General features: G+C 39.4%; 1 protein-coding gene across 2 annotated transcripts in view; it reads right to left on the bottom strand.

Annotated features, from left to right (window-relative positions):
* The window catches only part of MEGF10 (multiple EGF like domains 10), a 370,667-nt gene that overhangs the window by 58,650 nt on the left and 290,624 nt on the right, over nucleotides 1-21,393 (bottom strand). The gene's annotated exons all lie outside the window — the stretch shown is intronic.

Here is a 21,393-nt window from a genome sequence, read left to right as displayed (position 1 = left end):
TCGGGCACACATCCATGGCAATATTGCACTGGTGCTCCGCAGTGGACCACTTCCTATCACTCCGTTGCTAAAGCATTGCTATACTGTTCAACTCCATGCCTGTGCTCAGCCTGTTCCCTGCACCTGGAATGTTGCGTTTGATGTGGCCGGAGTCATTGGCTAGGGGAGGGTGTGAGCAGTTGTAGGGAGAGAGGAGGCTGGCTAGGCAGGTGGGAATGGTCAGCTTATGCAGGGGTTTTTATGCACACCAAGAAGTTTGGATTGCATCTGGTGGACAAGGGGTTGGTAGTAAAGGATTTTAAGCACTGAGGGACAGTGGAGATTTGCCTTCTAGTAAGATCGGCTGGCTACAGCATGAGGAGGGCAAGAAGGAGCTGACAAGGAGAGGCGGGAGTTGGGGGCAAGAAGCATAGTACTCAGGGGATCAGTGAGGGGGCCTCGCCTCAGGCAATGATGAGAGGGACAAAGAGGCAACCCACAGGCAGTCCACTGAGGAGTGGGCTGGCCTTGCTACAGGTATGCGCCGAGCTCTCGAAAAGGAAACTGCTGCTGTGCTTTCAAAGTAATCAATCAAAATACATGTGATTGGGAGGTAACCAGAAAAGGTAGGAAAAAAATTGACTAAATGTTTAAAGTCACTGACTTTAAAATACAACAAACCTGAAACTGATATGGACAGCAAATAAAAAGATAAGAGGTACATGAAACCAAGTAATACAAAGGCAGAAAAAAGCATTTAAAAGACATATTTTGTTTTAACATCTTTATTGGAGTATAATTGCTTTACAATGGTGTGTTAGTTTCTGCTTTATAACAAAGCGAATCAGCTATGCATATACATATATCCCCATATCTCCTCCCTCTTTCATCTCCCTCCCTCCCACCCTCCCTATCCCACCCCTCTAGGTGGTCACAAAACACTGAGCAGATCTTCCTGTGCTATGCGGCTGTTTCCCACTAGCTATCTATTTTACATTTGGTAATATATATATGTTCATGCCACTCTCTCACTTCGTTCCAGCTTACCCTTCCCCCTCCCTGTGTCCTCAAGTCCATTCTCTATGTCTGTGTCTTTATTCCTGTCCTGCCCCAGGTTCTTCAGAACCTTTTTTTTTTTTTTTAGATTCCATATATATGTGTTAGCATACGGTATTTGTTTTTCTCTTTCTGACTTCACTCTGTATGACAGACTCTAGGTCCATCCACCTCACTACAAATAACTCAATTTTGTTTCTTTTTATGGCTGAGGAATATTCCATTGTATATATGTGCCACATCTTCTTTATCCATTCATCTGTCGATGGACACTTAGGTTGCTTCCGTGCCCTGGCTATTGTAAATAGAGCTGCAATGAACATTGTGGTACATGACTCTTTCTGAATCATGGTTTTCTCAGGGTATATGCCCAGTAGTGGGATTGCTGGGGCATATGGTAGTTCTTTTTTTAGTTTTTTAAGGAACCTCCATACTGTTCTCCATAGTGGCTGTATCAATTTACATTCCCACCAACAGTGCAAGAGGGTTCCCTTTTCTCCACACCCTATCGAGCATTTAATGTTTGTAGGTTTTTTTGATGATGGCCATTCTGACTGGTGTGGAGTGATATCTCATTGTAGTTTTGATCTGCGCTTCTCTAATGATTAGTGATGTTGAGCATCCTTTCATGTGTTTGTGGGCAATCTGTACATCTTCTTGGGAGAAATGTCTATTTAGGCCTTCTGCCCATTTGTGGATTGGGTTGTTTGTTTTTTTGATATTGAGCTGCATGAGCTGCTTGTAAATTTTGGAGATTAATCGTTTGTCAGTTGCTTCATTTGCAAATATTTTCTCCCATTCTGAGGGTTGTCTTTTCGTCTTGTTTATGGTTTCCTTTGCTGTGCAAAGCTTTTAAGTTTCATTAGGTCCCATTTGTTTACTTTTGTTTTTATTTCCATTTCTCTAGGAGGTGGGTCAAAAAGGATCTTGCTGTGATTTATGTCATAGACTGTTCTGCCTATGTTTTCCTCTCAGAGTTTTATAGTGTCTGGCCTTACATTTAGGTCTTTAATCCATTTTGAGTTTATTTTTGTGTATGGTGTTAGGGAGTGTTCTAATTTCATTCTTTTACATGTGGCTGACCAGTTTTCCCAGAACCACTTATTGAAGAGGCTGTCTTTTCTCCATTGTATATTCTTGCCTCCTTTATCAAAAATAAGGTGACCATAGGTGCGTCTGTTTATCTCTGGGCTTTCTATCCTGTTCCATTGATCTATATTTCTGTTTTTGTGCCCGTACCATACTGTTTTGATTACTGTAGCTTTGTAGTATACTCTGAAGTCAGGGAGCCTGATTCCTCCAGCTCCATTTTTCTTTCTCAAGATTGCTTTGGCTGTTTGGGGTCTTTTGTGTTTGCATACAAATTATGAAATTTTTTGTTCTAGTTCTGGAAAAATGCCAGTGGTAGTTTGATAGGGATTGCATTGAATTTGTAGATTGTTTTGGGTAGTATAGTCATTTTCACAATGTTGATTCTTCCAATCCAAGAACATAGTATATCTCTCCATCTGTTTGTATCGTCTTTATTTTCTTACATCAGTGTCTTATAGTTTTCTGCATACAGGTCTTTTGTCTCCTTACGTAGGTTTATTCCTAGGTATTTTATTCTTTTTGTTGCAGTGGTAAATGGGAGTGTTTCCTTAATTTCACTTTCAGATTTTTCATCATTAGTGTATAGGAATGCAAGAGATTTCTGTACATTAATTTTGTATCCTGCTACTTTACCAGGTTCATTGATTAGCTCTAGTAGTTTTCTGGTAGCATCTTTAGGATTCTGTATATATAGTATCATATCATCTGCAAACAGTGACAGCTTTACTTCTTCTTTTCCGATTTGGATTCCTTTTATTTCTTTTTCTTCTCTGATTGCTGTGGCTAAAACTTCCAAAACTATGTGGAATAATAGTGGTGACCGTGGACAACCTTGTCTTGTCCCTGATCTTAGTGGAAATGGTTTCAGTTTTTCACCATTGAGGACGATGTTGGCTCTGGGTTTGTCATATATGGCCTTTATTATGTTGAGGAAAGTTCCCTCTGTGCCTACTTTCTGAAGGGTTTTTATCATAAATGGGTGTTGAATTTTGTCGAAAGCTTTCTCTGCATCTATTGAGATGGTCATATGGTTTTTCTCCTTCAATTTCTTAATATGGTGTATCACATTGATTGATTTGTGTATATTGAAGAATCCTTGCATTCCTGGGATAAACCCCACTTGATCATGGTGTATGATCCTTTTAATGTGCTGTTGGATTCTGTTTGCTAGTATTTTGTTGAGGATTTTTGCATCTATGTTCATCAGTGATATTGGCCTGTAGTTTTCTTTCTTTGTGACATCTTTGTCTGGTTTTGGTATCAGGGTGATGGTGGCCTCATAGAATGAGTTTGGGAGTGTTCCTCCTTCTGCTATATTTTGGAAGAGTTTGAGAAGGATAGGTGTTAGCTCTTCTCTAAATGTTTGATAGAATTCACCTGTGAAGCCATCTGGTCCTGGGCTAAAAGTCAGATTTTAAAATGCAGTTCCAAAGGAAAGGAAGATGGCCATGATTCAAGTCAGTGAGCAGGAAAAAGAGAGCAGGGAAGAAAAAAACCTCAATCGCAAACATTCTAAAATTTATGAAGGGTGACAATAAGCAAAGCCTACTCTCAATATGCATTGCCTAGGCAGCGCTGTATTTATTAATTAGATGCTATAAAAATCACTAGGGAGGAAGCACCCTGCCTAGAGCTCTTAGGATAAATTGCTTTTATGATAAAAAAAAAAGTTTCATTTCATAAAAATTTTGTAACATCAACAGATCTGAAATAAACTATTGAAAAAAACAAAACTAGGCACACAGCAAACAACTTATTAGACTATTAGACATGCAGGATTTATCTTACATTATTAGAACCTACCTTTCATTTCATAATTTCAAAAGGTTTAAATGAATAATTCTATTTTTAATCAGTATGGCTTTGGTCTCATTAGTACTTTAATAAACATACTTTCACACAATTAAAAGCAGTGGAAGAGAATTATCGAACCTAAAGCAGATCAAGAAAGCAATTACCGAAGAACTCACAATATTCTTTCACAAAATAAGATTAAGTGGTAGTTCTAAGATGAGATTTCAGCCTAATTGTTACTCATATGAGTAGTTTCTTTTATTGCCTATGGATATGGACAAAGTTGGTTATTTTTTTCAATTTTAATTCTTTCAATCTAAGATTTATTCTTAAAAAAAAAAATTACATGGTATGTTCCTTTAAGCCCTCTCAGCTATCTCAGTTGGAGAAGAATCTGTCCTGTTTTGAAGGTCCCCCAAGGTAAATTACATAGTCCTTTGTAACTTGTTCCCTGGTTCATCAATCCTAAGAGTATGGAAAATCTTCATTCCATGTAAGCCAAACCCATTATCCTATAACTTGATCCCCCCCTCCTCTTAATAGTATAGTCAATCCTGTACATCACTGTTCTCTATATTGTAAATGATTTTATTCCTTAAACATGAATACATCCTTGACACTGCTCTTTGCTATACTAAATACTAAAACCTCAATACTTTTATGTATTTTTAAAAGTTTATTCAATTTCACTCATTTTCTTTGCTGAATCCTCTCCAGAATGTCCATATCCCTCTCAACTTCTGGGAGCCTCAGATGCTAAATTAAAGATCCATTTTTCCTTATGTATAATGGGGGATTAATTGATTGACACAGAAAAACAATGTAGGTAACAAAATTACCTTGATAAGGACATCAAGATCATGTCGAAAGCATTAAAAAAAAACATCATGATGACTTAGAGTTCTTTTCCCTCACGGTGATATTGGGGTAAGAGTGAGCTGGAGCACGTATGTTTTATAGAGTATATTTTACAACAAGAGGAGAGTGGTAGGAAGAATCCAGGTATTCAGGGGACAGAACTGGTCTCTCCTCTCCCTCGTAACCCATTTATTTGTACATCCCATTCAACAGCTTCTCTCCCAGCAGAGCAGTCATGCAGAGACCAGTTCTATTTTCTTGGGATTAGATAAAAACAAAAACAAAAGAAACCCTTAAGATATCGCCTCATGGTAGAAACAAGTTTATACCAGACATTGATAACTATCAGCATTAAAGAAAGGGTTTCAGGCTTTTAAAGAAATATTATCGTGCCGCCATGGTTAATTTCCTGCCTATATCTAAGCACTGTGGCATGCTTTGAAGTGACAGCTTCTCCCCTTGGGGTTGTATTTCTCTAAAAAGCCACTGATACATGGGCCTCACAATGTGAATACTAAGCACCAACATGGACTCTACTGGGAAGAAAATCCACATACAGAAGTCTACAGACAAACAGACAGGAAGTAGGACAAGTAAGATACAGAAGCCTGGCTTGAATGTAGCCATCAATGTGACTTCCTTTCCTTTCTTCATTTGTCATATTTAACTGCTTCAACATATCCACTTTTAAATGTATACTAGTGAGTTACACAGTTTATTGCACAAAAGCCAGCTTTCTTCCCTGATTACTACAAATACAAGAGTATGTTGACTGTCTAGTACAAGAGGGAGAATTTGTTCCTTACGTTTAGTGCCAAGCTTGACCAATTATCCTGAATTCAAGTACTGTATTTAGAAAGACAGTTTGGAGAGAGTCTGAACTCAAATCATCTGACATCTTTTAGTTAACACCTCACTCAAATTTCAAGGGGCAAGTATTTCACTCCTCAAGAAAAAGGGACTGGGTTGGTTACTCCCACTGACAACTTTTAAAAAAAATGTAATATGTATAACTGAATCACTGTGCTGTACAGCAGAAATTAACACAACATTGTAAATCAACTATACTTCAATAAAATAAATTTTTTTTAAAAATGTAGTTAACATGGAAACAACTTGAATATCCTAAAAGGAAAAGGTAAATGAATAAAATTTTGTTTCAGATTAAATTGAAAAGAACCCAGATGCTAATAAGGAAGTGATGCCTCCTTTTCAGCTTCTGGTTTCAGTTCTTATTGTGCGAACAGCTAGAAATGGGCTATCAGAGGCCATGTGCCCAGAATCATGCAGATGTTTCAGGAGACAGCTTAACGAGGGTCTCAGCACAGACAGCTTGCTCTAAGAAGCTCTCATAATAAGTTGGAAATAAAAGGGATTTTAAACTACTGTGTAATGTCAGGAGTATACAGGCCATGCTACAGCTCTTAGGGACAGCTTAGCAGAGCACTGGCTCCTCTCAAGACAATGGACTCACCCTGGGGCTCTAATGGCTGTAACTTCCAATGACATCTGTAACCACAGGTTATGTTCAGGGGCTGGGGGCTGAAATTCACTCAAGTGATATCTCTTAAGTACCTGCCTTGTGCCAGCCATGGTACCAGGCCTTGACTTCAAACAAGAACAATAAAGCTCATGCTTCTACAAGCTTACAGTTTAATGGCAAGGCGTCAAGTTACTAGGCAAGAGAATAACCTGTGACAGGTAGTGAGGTAAGGATATGGACTGGGTACAACGGAAAACACAGGGATGACACTTAACCAGTGTTGGTGAGCCGGGAAAGCCTTCCCTGATAAAATGGTGTCTAAGCGAAGACCTAAAGGCAGAGGGTGCCATATTTAGGTAAAGGGCAGAGGATTTGTACATAGGAAAAAGGGGGACTGCAAGGAGAGGGAGGTTGCAGGGGTATTACATTCAGAAAAATGATACATGCACTGGCCAAAAGCCTTTTACATGACAAACATCCATGAATGCCCTCTTGGGCTTCTACACTACTGTATCATGGCCACTGTCATCTTTCTTAGCTGTGTGCACAACAAAAAGAAGTATAGAAATAAGCAGAGAAGAAGAGATATTAGACATGTCCTCTCCCTCCATCAGTCCTCCCCAGTCTGCCAAGCTCAGCTCAGAAACCTCTGTGCTTCAGGTACATTTTACAACCCAATCTGAGATGCTCTCTGAAAAAGGCAATATATATTTTCCATGACACTCACTTTGCACTTAGATCACAGTTTTTATATATGTTTGCCTTGTCTCATATCTCTCAAATAAAATTGAATTTCATAGGTGTTAAGACACGTGGACACCCTTCTAGATCTTAGCAGTTATCAACAGAAGGTTTCATACAATCATGTCCTGGCAGTCACCTGGCTGACAATGATGGTGAGAAGCATTCTTATTCAGAGATATTAAGCTGTGAAAAACTGTGCAACTGAGTCATGAAGTAGTGTAATAATAATGATGAGACTGATACTTACAGTGAGGATGATTATCTCTCCCTTTTTGGGAAAATCAGCATTCTTATGCACTATTATGGGATAGCAGATACCACATCTAGTTTAGAGACTAGTCTGGGAAAGTATATCAAAAGCCCTTTACTCATAAATTCCTCTCTGGGGATTTTTCCAAATGAAACAAACATAAGCGTGTAAAGACAATTAGTAATACTTACATTGTGCCCACAGACATTGTTCTAAACACCTGAAATAGATGAATGACCACAGTGTCCCTATGAAGCAGGGACTACAGTTACCCCTATTTTATAGAAGAAGAAACTGAGATCCAGGTGACGTGCTTAAAGTTACACAGGCAAAAAGGGGTGAAGAACAGACCTCCTGTCTTCACTTTGGATTCTAAACCACTATATTCTACCCCCTCCCAAGCTTTAAGGATGCTTATCCCAGCACTGTTTATAACAACAAAAAAATTAGAAACAACCTAATTTTCTAGCAATAAAGGACTGGTGAAAAAAATTTTGGTATAATCATACAACGGAATACCATGCATCAATTAAAAGTGAAATTATAGAAGAATATTTAATGAACTTGAAAGATGTTTACAATATTGTAACTGTAAAAAGTAGATTAAAAATATGTAGCACATGATCCAATTTTAGCAACAGATTAGAATAAACTAGATGAAATTGTCATTAACTTAGGTCAAAAATGGCCTAATATCAGCAACTGTATATGGTTGAACCTAATATGTGGGGAAGGGAGGAGAAGAGGGAGAATGAGAAAGACACAGACAGAGAGACAGGTATTGAAAGACTCTGTGGGCCAATGGGACCACTGGGTAACTCTGGGTCTTAAAACTGTGTGTGATTTTTATTTATTCATTTAAATTAACTAGATTTTCTAAATTTTCTGCAATTGAATGTATCCTTTTGGCAGGAGGAGAAAAGCAAGCAAAAAGTTACATTTTTAAATAGTTCAATCTGCTGAGCATTTGTACTGTGCTATGTTCTGTGCTCCACGCTTTACACACCTCTCTCCAGTCCTCACAGCACTGACAAGGTGGGTGTCATTATCACCTTCAGCACATGGAGGATATTTAGGATGAAAACATCTAGGTAAAATGTCCAACAGAACACCAGACTGTGGTATCAGTACTTAAACCCAAGGTTGTCTGCAAACAAAAGTCCAAGCACTTTTCACAAGTCCATTCTGCTCCTTAAGTAGTGAAACTACGTATTTTGGTTAAACATAATATCCCACAATTATGTTTTTCATCTAATATGATCCATTAAGGCGGAGCAGCCAATGATAAGACCTTTCACTGAGCGAGCCTGTGGGGTCAGCCAGTGACTCAATATTCAGGGGCACTGAAGATAGGAAATTATCTCAGTAGTGAGAACACAGGGCGTTTTCCAAAGAGAAAATAAAATTAAGGAGATGGTTAAATCTGAAGAGCTTCTGTAAGTTGAAAATGATTCTATGCAAACAGAAAGGGCAGTGAACTCACTGTGAAAACAGTACTGATGCCATTAGATGGCCTGCTAAGGAGTACACTAACCTGAAAACTAGGCCTGCATAGTACCTGGCACATGGCTGGCTCTCAATATATATTTGGTGAGTGAATGAAAGTGACTGTGCACGCAAAGCAGAATAACTAACTTGGACAAGCAGAGAAACCTTAAAACCATCATCGCAATTCTAGGTATATCCTCCTCTCCTAATTCACTTCAAGCAGTCCAGTTTTCCATGCAAAGGACAGGGAGAGAGAGAATAGGTTCCAAGATACACTGAGTTTTGAACATGTGTCAGCATTATGCAGCTACTTATTTTAACCTCACAATAACTCGATGAGATGGGTATAATTACGCCAACATTTCATGTGGAAAATGGACTCAGATGATAATTTGCTCAGTCACTTAGCATTCAGGTGGCAAAAGCAAGGGTTCAACCCAAACCCATCAATGCTTCCGTATCTGCACTCTTCCACACACCCTGTGGACCATCCCAAGTGAGCAATGCTCATCAATTACTGGATCTGATATCGGTGCTCATTACTGGCTTCTGCCTGCTTTTCAAAGGGGAACCTTCTGGAACAAAAGCGTCACAGATATTTGAGAAGTAATACTTGTTTGCCTAAAATGACAGTTCCTAGGCTTCAAAGTGTTAGTAGCAGGTTCATCAGAATGGTTTGATAAGAAATGTTCCAACATGTCCATAGCCATGTATGTACTGACAAAAACAAGGCATTAGGAAAAATCTTTGAACAAATGAGAGATGGTTTAGTAAATCTCTTGTTTTTGTGTAGACCAAGAATAAAGAAAGGAGAACAATTAGAGATACAGAGAAATGCCAAATGGAGAGATACTCCAGAGGAAAGAACAAGGGCACATTAATACATTGTCTCATCCAAAGGACTCCCTCAGCAGAAAAAAAAAAAAAAAAAAAAAAAGGATGAAATCATTTTTCCCTTAGATAAAGAAGTGACGGTTACCATCAAATTCACCTTGTTACAAAATTCATCAATCACTAGCTGGCTCAAGAAACGGGTACAATCACTTAGCATTAGACAGGCCTGGACCTTAGCAGGGACACTGCAACTTCATAGGAATGGAAACTTGAGCAAGTCCCTGACCTTTATTATACTTAATTTTCTTTTTGTAAAATGGGGATGGTGAAATGTACGAATTACATCAAAAGTACTTGTTGCTATGTGTGACACAGCACAGATCTGGTAGCAGTAGAAATTTTATTCCGTGGTTGGCACAGTGGAGCGTCCCACCCCTAGAAAAACATCCTCCAGCTGTATATGAGGCTGGAATAACAGGCCTGTCGGTGGTTTGCATTATTTGTTTGTCTTGCATGAATCATTCATGCCAAAAAGGACAACTTGGTTCTCACAATGTGAATTCCAAAAACAAATTGCCCAGTAACTCCATAAAGTAAAAACAAGCCCTGGTGTATCACCCTTTTCATCCATTTTTATAAAGCCAATTGGAAAAAGCTCAGGCCTGGGATGAAAACCAGCGTTAATTTACATCCTATTCTTAATTGTTAATTAAAAACTGGATTTAGAAATTTCTCACTTGCTGATGATTAACGTGTTCAGAGGTGTAGGCTCATACATGGAGCCCAGAAATATAAAAGGAGAAACTTAGAAACAAACATGTGAACTTCTTAATAATCCTCCCCTTAGCATAAAGTAGTAGATGGTCATAAATAAAATCTAAAAAATCCTGCCATATTAGAAGGCATCAATTCCGAGACGTGATTTTTCCCCAGCTTATCTACACCCACCAAGACCACAGAAACAGCCTTGAAACACATTTTGAAGTATAAGATGCTTTTTTTAAAGCAATTGGTTCTGAATTACAGGGAAAACCAAAAGGGCCCAATTCTGTGTGCTTGTGTTTGGTATAAAGAAACCTTAGATGAACTGAGTAGTCCGTTTTTTTGTTTTTGTTTTATCTTGGTTTAACACCTCTGGGATCGAAGAGGTAAAACTGTAGAACTATATGGGGTTCAAGAACTTTGTGGATACATCTCTACCAGATATTTACAACGGGATAATGTGTTGAATCTTGGAACTCATGTTTATCATAGGGAAAGTGACATCAGTTTATAATACATAACTACCCTCACCACGGTTGTTGTTTGAAGTAACTAAGACTGTAAGTGCCCTTAACATCTAAATGTCAAGCATCTATTAGGTTACGTCAGTCAGCTATACGGACTTGAAAATATATTTTTACATGGAGTTTGACCGTGATGTTCTCCATTGACTTTAAATGTAGGAAAATCTGTGATTATGAGAGAATTTAATAGGAAAGAAAATTCAGCCCTTCATATTCTCATATATAGACAAAGCACAAATAAGTCACTTTCAAGAAAATGTCTCTACAGAGTGCGTGGCTTTCAAAAGAGACCAAAATAATTTTCTGCTGTCTCAAAGGATAGAAAAACATGATTCCTCCTGAAATATACACACTTTCTTCCCAAGCCTTGGTTCCCTCAGGGTCTTTTATCTCCCTGTGATTTCATTCCTTGTGCCTCCGGCTAACAAGGCTATGGTGTGTCATTCCCTTTGTTAATGTAGAAGAAAAGATCCTCATTCAAAACATCAAGTGCTTTAAAAATAAAACAAGTTTGTAAAGCTTCTCCATCCATGAAGAAGAACAATAAAAATGTATTTTCCAGATCCTCTGAAAGCACTAAAACCTCATGTCCTTCACATGTCAAAAAGCCGGCTGGAGAGCTGACAGGGTGCCAGCAATCACTATGGACAACTACCCAGTGCTGTTTATATTAATATTATTCAGTGGCTGAGAGAGAACCTTTATTCTTCTTCTTTAAAAAATGTTTATTAAATGAATTTTCGAAGCATGAACTGTCATTTTATAACATCAGTGCATGCTTATCCCAAATTATGAACCAGAAAAAAGGGTGTGAAATGTTTATTCTTTAATATTTCTAAATATAAATGTTGATGTCTCTCAACAAGAGCACATTGATGACTCTATTCACAGTGGAGGGAAATCTCAAGGATATAAATTGTAGGCTGGGATTAAGTAAGGGATTTGGGGGGATTACACTTATTCACTGAAGTCAAAAGAATAACAACGACCTTGGGAGCCATTACGGGATATCTTGCTTTATAAAGTCTTGCCATATTTTTGCTCTTTTGCTCATTTATTCTTGCATTAAAAATGTACAAAGCAGCTTCTATGGTTACTAAGTTCTGTTTGTTGAGTACTTACTATTGCTCCTCCCTAAGACCTGTCCTATAGCTAAGATTTCTTTGTCTACTTGAAGAGACTGGCCGACAGTGAGACTTATCAGAAAAGAATGTGCTAAGCCTTGCAGTGCACAGGAGGCTCGAACACAGAGGACTTACACCCACTGCGCCTCTGGGCAGAGGAGAGCAGGGAGGGGAGAAGGCTTCCAGAAGAGGTGGGCTGGAGGTGAGCACTAAAGGATATGTACTCAGGACCACCACTGTGCAAGTACTTATTATCTTCATCCTGGATGTGAGAGGCCAAAAGGCGGAAGCCTTAAATGATTTGCTTAAAACCCAACAGTAAGGAAAATCAGGTCCCAAACCCTCAATGCTAACAGGATGGTCTGAAAAATTCAAGTTTTCTTGAGTAAAAAAAAAATTTAACCCCAGAAGACAAGTACTACTATAGCAAAGGCCCACGTTCTCACAACCTAGAATTAACTGTTGTGACCATTGTATCACATTTGCTTCATCATTTAATGCAAGAAATAACACATTACAGTTAAAGTCCCTTATCTCCTTCGTACCTGGTTTTCAGTTCTTTCCCTACTCCTTCCTCAGAGGGAACCACTGTCATGATTTTTTTTTTTTAATAAAAAAATTTATTTATTTATTTTGAGCTGCGTTGGGTCTTTGTTGCTGCGCGTGGGCTTTCTGTAGTCGCGGTGAGCGGGAGGCTACCCTTTGTTGTAGTGCGTGGGCTTCTCATTGCAGTGGCTTCTCTTTGTTGTAGAGCACTGGCTCTAGGCACGTGAGTTTCAGTAGTTGTGGCTTGCGGGCTCTAGAGCTCAGGCTCAGTAGTTGTGGCACACGGGCTTAGTTGTTCCGCGGCATGTGGGATCTTCCCGGACTAGGGCTCGAACCCGTGTCCCCTGCATTGGCAGGCAGATTCTTAACCACTGTGGCACCAGGGAAGTCCCCACTGTCATGATTTTAATGTGTATCATTCTAGTCTGCTTGTGTGGCCAAAAATTATATATTGCATGTATTAATATATTATTAATATATTAATAATAATATATTGCATAAATTTTATGAATTTATTAGTTTTCTACTAAAATATTTATATCACTGTGTATCTTGTTTTCACCCAATATTATGATATTGAGATCCACTAATGTTGATACATCTTTTAATGCAGTGTATTACTACATAGAAATTTATAGGAATGAATGGCTACACAGCATTACACTGTATTAACAACCTCCAATAAATCTATCTTTTCTCATATTCAAGGCCATTTTTACTTGTCTCCAAATTTTCACTGTTACAAAGATGCAAAGACTATATCCCCTATACATGTATGTAAAGGTTTCTCCAAGGTATACAGTCAGATTATAAAGAAGTAAAAATAAAATTACCTAATCCTATGGTGTACACAAATCAACATTTTATTCTAGAGACAGCCAAACTGCTCTCCAAAGTTACTCTGCCAATTTACCCTCCTGAGAGCAGTGTGTGCAAGCTTCCTTTCACATCTTCATTAACACTTGATATTGTCAGACTTCTAGACGTTTGCCAATCAGATGGTGAAAAATGACATTGTGTTCCTTCATTATGCACTTCCTCAGTTATTATGAAGATAAATATTCTCATATGCTTATTAGCCAATCAGGTTTCCTTGCCTTGAATTACCTTATTGTATCCTTTGCCTAATCTAAAGTTGAGGGGGTTTTTTCCTTATTGATTTGTGGGAGTTCTTTACATATCCTATATACTAATCATTTGTTTTATACGTTGCAGAAATCTTTCTCCATTCTCTTCTTTCTCTTTTAACTTTGCTTATGGTGTCTTAAAGAACTGTTTAACTTTGATGCAGTCTAATTATTCTAAGAACTAACTTACAGCATGGATAAATCTGGTTTGTGTAATACTAATTTTACAACATGAGGCTATTTTTATTTGTAAGGATAAAGGGGCTTTTCTTTAATACATGAACAAAAATTCACAGCTATATACTAATATCAAGTTCAAATCAATTCCATTAAAATTTAAACTTTCTTTGGAAGTTACTTCCACTCATTTTGTGCAAGAGTAGTGAGTAGTAAAACCATTAGGTTTTCACAGAATTTTAAGACACCATTTATGGCCCAGAGGCAGGGCACTTATAACCTCTACTACTTACCCTATTGAAATAGTCTTTATAAGTAGTATAAATGTTATTGTTTTATTACTTTCTACACTTTATTAATTTACACATGTCAAACGTGATTACTTTGCTCTAACATATATGTACAAATATTCAAACTTTTTAAAGTCAACTCGGTTGTCAATGAATTAGAAGATATTTTGACCAAAGAAGGAAAAAACGGTTTTTTTTCTTATCTGCCCTGAGGGAGTTTTCAAGTATTTAAAAAAATTCTTTGACACAATCACAAACAATAAGAAATTTGATATAGTCATGAAAGATACCGGACTATATGTTAAACCAGAGCACTTAATTTTAGCCAATTAACAGCATAACCTTATGAGAGGAAATGTACATGGCTTTACTAAAATCAGGTATTAGTCTCCTTGATTTTACAGGTAAGGTAAAACCCTTCCTCTTTTGAGGGTGAGGAGCTCTCTACGTACACAACTTCTTCAGTTTATGGAAACGACACCTAGTTCATCTTGCCTGGCTTCTACAATCTCACTGCAGCTGCTAGTTTATGGGAACCCCCCAAGGATGAATGAGCCTGCATTGCACACAGCCAAGGTGGATCCTGAAGCCACTGGAGCCTGAGCTCCCTTAAGGCCACTGAAGGAAGGACTTCAGGTCATGCCCTTTCTCTAGAAGACCTTTGACCACGTCCTCCTTGACTTCTCCAGATGCTTTGCCTATATATTTGTAGATGGACTTCCAATCCCTCTATTAAACTGAAAGCATTTGAAAGAAGAGGCAGAGTCTTTCATCTCTCATATCTCATGTTTATATCCATTACTGCTCCTGGAACATTTATGCCTTCATTCCTTCCTTCCACAAATATTTATTGAGAATCACTGGGTGCCCAGCACTGTGCTAGACATTAGGTGAATAAATTAGCTAGGCAGCAGTGAATAAAACAGACAAAATTCACGTTTCTATGGGCCTTCTATCCTGGAGGGGAATACAGACAAAAAAACCAAACCAAACAAACAAACAAAAAAACGAAGTATTTTCAAATAGTGCCATAAAAAAACGTTAAAAAGATGACGTAATAGATAGTTATGGGAGAATATTGTTTATGTAGTCAGGGAAAGCCTCTCCTGGTGGTGACACTTAGATTGAAAGTTCGTTGACCTAAATTAGAAGCCAGCCACATAAAGTTCCAGGGAGTAGAGTATTCTAGGCAGAGGAAATATCAAGTGCAGGGGCAGAAATGAAGCTACTGTGTTCCAAGAAAGGTAGGCAGAGGCTGAGCAGTGTGGTACCCTGAGCGAGCAGTGGGATGAGAAGGGGCCGGGAAGGTAGGGAGGGACAGATCAAACAGGGCTTGGTAGGTCATGTCAGGGCTCTGGGGTTTATTCTAACTATAATGGGAAATACTGGGGAGTTTGGGGAAGGGGAGCAGTATGCTCTGAAGTGCATTTTTACAAGATCACTCTGGTCTCAATACAGAGAACTGACTGGAGTGGGGCTCAAGTAGATGCAACAGCAGGGAGACTACTGTGATCACCAGTTAAGAGAGGACGGTGGCTTGGATTTGAGTGGCAGGAGTAGAGAGTAGGAAAAGGTTAGATTATCTTATATTTTGAGGTTGAACCAAGATTTTCTGATAAACAGATGTAGAGGGAGATTACACAAAGTTAAAAAAAAAAAAAAAGGAAAAAATATCAATAAATGATGTGTGTGGAGTGGAGTTAAATGACAGCCCAGCCTTGTCTTTACAGCATGTGAACCAACTAGCGCAAGTAACATAAACATCTATAGTGTTCTCACCATGCCCCGAGCAATATGAACCAGACGTGAATTCATCTGGTAAGGACATTAATGGTCAGAGGTCGGAGATAATGCAAAAAACTGCACGAGGGCTCTGTCTGGGGAGCCTCCTGGCAAGCAACTGTGGACAAAGAGAGGCTCCTGCTCAAGAAGGGTGTGGCCTGCTGGGCGAAACGACATGTCCACAAAGAGCCCCTCCATCCATTCTCCAGTCCACAGACCGGTCTGATGCGAAGTCTGGTGGAAGGCACAGTTGTCACACAAGGAATTGTAAGTAAGTACCATTTACTGAGCCATTATCATGCCACCAGGCACAGTGCTGAGTGCTGGGTACTCAGCAGGTATTGTGTCATTTAATTCTCACAAGCATATGACATAGATACTTTGAACCTTATTTTAAGCTAAGGAAAGTGAGGCATAGACACAGCACAGAATGGAGAGGCACTAAGTCTACTGTCATTCAGTTCCAACAGGGAGTTGGGTGGGTGGAGGTGGAAGAGATTGTCTGCCACTCCAGAGAGTAACCAACAAAAGCCCAGGTTTCAGACTCCTTCACAAAGGCAAAATCAGCAGTTTCCGTGTGTGACCTCTATCAAGATACTCAGGCAGTCCATCAGTGAAATAGCTTTCGGGCAGTTCCGATGAACCATTCATCCCGAGCTCAGTCCTCCCCACCTGTCATCAGTGTCCGGCCCCCATGCCAGTGAACCCAAATGATCCACTCTTATTCTGCTGCTCCATCAACCTGACTTCTAAAGTAGTTCTGACAGGGTGATGGGTATGTTAACGGCTTGCCGGGAGGACTAGGCTCCGGTGACTTCTCTCCCCAGACAACATCGATCCTCTATTGTATCCAGTCAATAGACCTTTACAGCAGACTTTGCTGGCGAACAAGTCAGCTTTTTGTGCCTTACAATTTCTGGCTTGTAATACCCTTCAAATGGATTCCCCCATTCGAATATCCTGCAGGCAAATCCTTATTACTTATTCCGAGCAGCACAGCGTGCTTGCTTTATCTAAAAGGTTATCAGTATTCTTAATGTTGTATCTGAAAATGTTTGAGCTAGTCTGGCCTCCTAGGCATGTTTTCACTACTTCCAAGTACGTTTAACCAGAAATGCTATTGGTGACTAAATAAACCCCAGTTTGGATTTTCTAGACCAAAATTAATTTCCATTTTTTGTTTCTAATTGGTACTAATGTCAAAAGCCTAGGGAACAAGCATTTGAAAACTATTTGCTGGCTGCTGGCTGATTTAGGACTCTCCATGTGTTTTTGGATGTGCCCTATAGCCAGAGGAGGAATAAATTTCTCTATAGACCTTTAGAAAATCATAAATAGAATTATATGGGTCGAGAGAACAAATGTATTATTGCTACTCATACAAAAGGTTTAAAGGGTTTCCAAAACAAAGAAAGATCTCGAGGACTGCAGACACATATTTATGAGAGTAAATCACACATAGAATCATAGGTTTGAAAGGGATCGTAAATACAATCTGGCCCAACATTCTTAATGTTACAAATGAGGAAATTACAAATTACAAATGCATCCAACCAAATTGGTATCATTTTAAATGACATGTTAGTGTGCCCTCAACACCTCTCAGGAACCATTGTTTTGCTATTTTGTCTGGTGGTATCAGTCCTGCCTCCTGCTCTCATTCACTGACCTTTGTCACTTTCACCAAATCTCCTTTCCAGCTCCAGGAGGCACCAGATCCTTATTAAAATTACTGGCTGTGAATGAGATGCGAGTCTGGTTCCACTATTTACCAGAAGCATAAACTTAGGCAAGACACTTAATTTTTCTGTGCCTCCATTTTCTCATCTGTATAATAGGAACAAGAATTGTAACAATGTAGTTCCTGTGAAGCCGTAAAGCCCTTACAAAGATGCTTGGCACATACTAAGCGCTCAATAGAGAAGAACTATTGCTGTCATCATCACTATCAATGTGCCCAACTTCTGCTCCCCTTGATATCAGCAGATTATCTCTTCCCCAGTTTACCAAGAGAAGAAAGGTCATCAAATATGAACTCACTCAGATCCTCCTCCCCACTGCCCGTGAGCTCCTGAGCCCAGAAACCTATCGACATCCTGCCTGCCACTCTTTCCTCCCTCGTTTTTTTGGGAATGGGAAGTACTTCATGCTAATCCTTCCATCAGTGTCAGGATCCCATCCGTCTTCTCAGGAGCTGTGTTCCCTCGATTAAACGACCTCTCAATTCAATCTCCAGACTCTGTCTTTTCTTTCACCATCCTCTCAGCCTCTTTCACCTTAAAACACAATCAAAAGCAAACAAACAAACACCAAACTTTCTCTTGAGCCTACATTTGTCTTTTACTAACTCCTTATCTTTTTGCCCTTCCTTGTTGACTTCCCAGTTAAGTTTCTGGAAGAGGAGTCTATGCTTTAGCATCTTTGCATCACCCCTCACCCCACAGCAGTCTGCTTTCTGTCCCCAGCACAACATTAGGCCCTTCTTTCTAGTCCAGCCAGAAAACCTCTCACTACTTTACCCACCACCACCATTTCTAGCTTCCTCAATCCACCTCTTCTCCTGAGGCTGTTCTCTTCCTCAGGACGAGACATTTACAAGTCTGTCTACTTTTCTCCAGGCTGCGAGCTCTCTGGGACCAACAACTATTCCTCATTGGTTTCTTTATCTGCAGCATCCAGCACAGTTCCTTGCACACAGTAATCAATGAAAGTTCAAACTATGAACACATGAATGACCTTCTCAGAAGCATACATTCAATATCATTAAATGAAACAAACATTTACTGCTCTCCAATCACATGCCAGGCACAGTGGAGGCTAAAGACATTAATAATACACAGCCCCTGCCCTCCAGGAGTTGTTTACCATCCAGTGAGGGAGGAAGAGAAATACAGGACTGATGAACAGACAAGAGATATTGATGGGGGAGGAACAGAGAGAGAACAGGAAAGAGGAGGAAAGAGAGAAGTGGAGCTAAGATAATGTTACACAGGCTAGGGTATTCTGTAGGATGCCAATAGAAGTAAAATACATACATGCTTTTTTTAAAAAAAAATCATTTAATCAAACCTAAAAAGAGGTAATATGCCCAAGTCAGTCAAATAAATCATGATTTCACTTCAAGCAAACAGACCATGTTCAGTTCTCTGACACACCTGGTTTTTCATACAGAAAATACATTGAGACCCAGGAACACTGATTGTATACCATATGTAGGAATCCGTCCATCCACTGACAAAGTAAACAGTCATACTAAACCTCCAAGGGAAGCCTTTCTAAATTTGTGCTTGTGAAGGTACTGTCAGACTCTTAATTTCCCATGTATATTGGGAAGGAAAAAATATACAGAGAGATAGCTATGAAAACGAGTTACTCTTCTGGCTGGAATGATTGATCCTGATTATCACAGGGAAACTGGGCTGCTGCTGCATAACGGGAGAAAGCTGAACTATGTCTGGAACGCAAGGGATTCTGTGGGGCACCTCTTGGTACTTCCATGCCCGGTAGTAAAGGTTAATGGAAAGTGTCAACAACCAATAAAAGGCAGGACAACTGAGAATTCAGATCCTTCAGGAATGGAGGTTTGAGTCACTCCTCCAGATGAAGAACCCTAAGTAGCTGAGGTTTGGGCTGAGAGGGAGAAACATGAAATGGGGAAGAAGGAGGCCATACATACAAGTACAGCATGTGACTAATTACAGAAAAGAGGCCTGTAGTAGTTTGTAACATTTCTCTTTGCTTGCTACATCTATGTGTTTATTTGTAGAAGCTATTTTCTTTTTTTCTGCTCTTTGCATTTTTATTTAATTTTATATAAAATAAAAGTTGTTGGAAGATAACTTTAGTATCTAGGTAGCAAAATATTCAGTGGTATTTCATCTGAATTTCAGGAAAAATTAATATAACCAGCAACGGATACCATGACTGTTGGGACTTGCATCTCCTCATTTGGGGAAAAGAGTGAGAACATCTTAACTTGTAAGACGTCAGGCTGTATTTTATTAGATGGAAATGCAGAGTCGTTTTGTTGATGTACAAGAATTCAAATGTATGTAGAAAGGCGCACAGAAGAGCTGAGTAAACAAAGGAGTGGACTGGACCAGTTATCACTTTATTGTCTCTCAGGGCTAAATTTATCCTTCATTTTTATCTACAAAAATGGAAGTGGGCCCTTTAAGTACTCTTCCTTTGCCAGCTGGCTGACTGTTAGGCATTTTCTGTAGGGTGCCGGAGAGACTCTGTAGGAGGAAGGTGTTGCCCATCATGGTTCTAGTGTGCCAGCTCAACTGACTCCGGAAGTGCCCATGGCTCTTCCAGCACCCAGCCCCTGCCCTGTCAGCACAGTGGGGGTGGCTTCTCCAGCAGCTTCTTCAGCATCCAGCTCCTACAGTGCACTGTGGCCAGCAGCACCCATCAGCCAGCAACTTCCCCTGGCATTCCCCCTTGGGCTTTTTTGTAGCAGAGTGCTTCTGGTAAGACACTTCTCCAGAACAGCTTTCTCAAGCATCCTATAGAACAGATTTCTAGCAAGTTCCAGAAAGCAGATTTCCAGCAAGTTTCACTAGGGGTGTACCATGGCAGTCTCTCTGCCATTCAGTGAGCTGTGGCTGTGCTCTAACAAGGTCTGCATCACACCGTTAGTGGGGCTTCCTCTTTGGGTGTTCTATCTCAGCCCTAGGAGTAGTGGATGCTCCTTATTTCTGCCATTCCTGTATTCTTTTGAGTGTTATCTACTTTCTACTAGCCAATCTCTACACCAAATTCATGTTATAGCTAATGATTCTTTTTAATAAACTTTCCCTGTTCAAGTTACTATGTGTTCCAGGAGCAATGAGCACACCAGCACCCAGATCTTGGTTTCTAAATACCATTCTCCAATGGCTCATTCTAGGACTGAAGGAGGAAAAACACAAAGTGAGCTTGGAGTATCCTACAGTAGCAGAAAGTAAGGAACTGCTCAAAAGACCAAACAAAACAAAACGACCAAACAAAAGGACAATGGCGTGTGAAAAGGACACAGAAGCCACCTAAAAGATCTCCCAGTTGCCAAAGCTGGAACAATTTAAGCAACAAAATAAACAATATAATATTGACTTCTCATGTAAATATATATGAGTCCACACTGATATAAATAAATGATTGATTAAATGGGAGAGAATAAATAAATCTTCCCTATAGAATATGTCCAGATAACATATGTAGATATTCTCCCCCTCAAAACCATGGAGCTTAATCTCTACCCTTCATCCTTGAGGGTAGGCTAGACTTAGTGACGTATTCTCAGAGAAAAAGGAAAAGGAAAAATAGTAACTTTATGTGGAGAAACCTGGCAAACACTACACATCACCAAATGATGAAGGTTAACCGAGTGATGACACCATCAGTGCTGTCATGTGAATATCATCATACCCCTGATACGATATAATGAGACAGGCACTTCAACTCTGTGGTATTTTCATAACCTGTACCCCTAGTCTGGTCAT

Source organism: Eschrichtius robustus, chromosome 2, assembly GCF_028021215.1.
Source record: "Eschrichtius robustus isolate mEscRob2 chromosome 2, mEscRob2.pri, whole genome shotgun sequence".
In the NCBI taxonomy this organism is placed as follows: domain Eukaryota; kingdom Metazoa; phylum Chordata; class Mammalia; order Artiodactyla; family Eschrichtiidae; genus Eschrichtius; species Eschrichtius robustus.
Note: the sequence above shows the minus strand (reverse complement) of the source record. Positions and strands in the feature narration are given on the sequence as shown.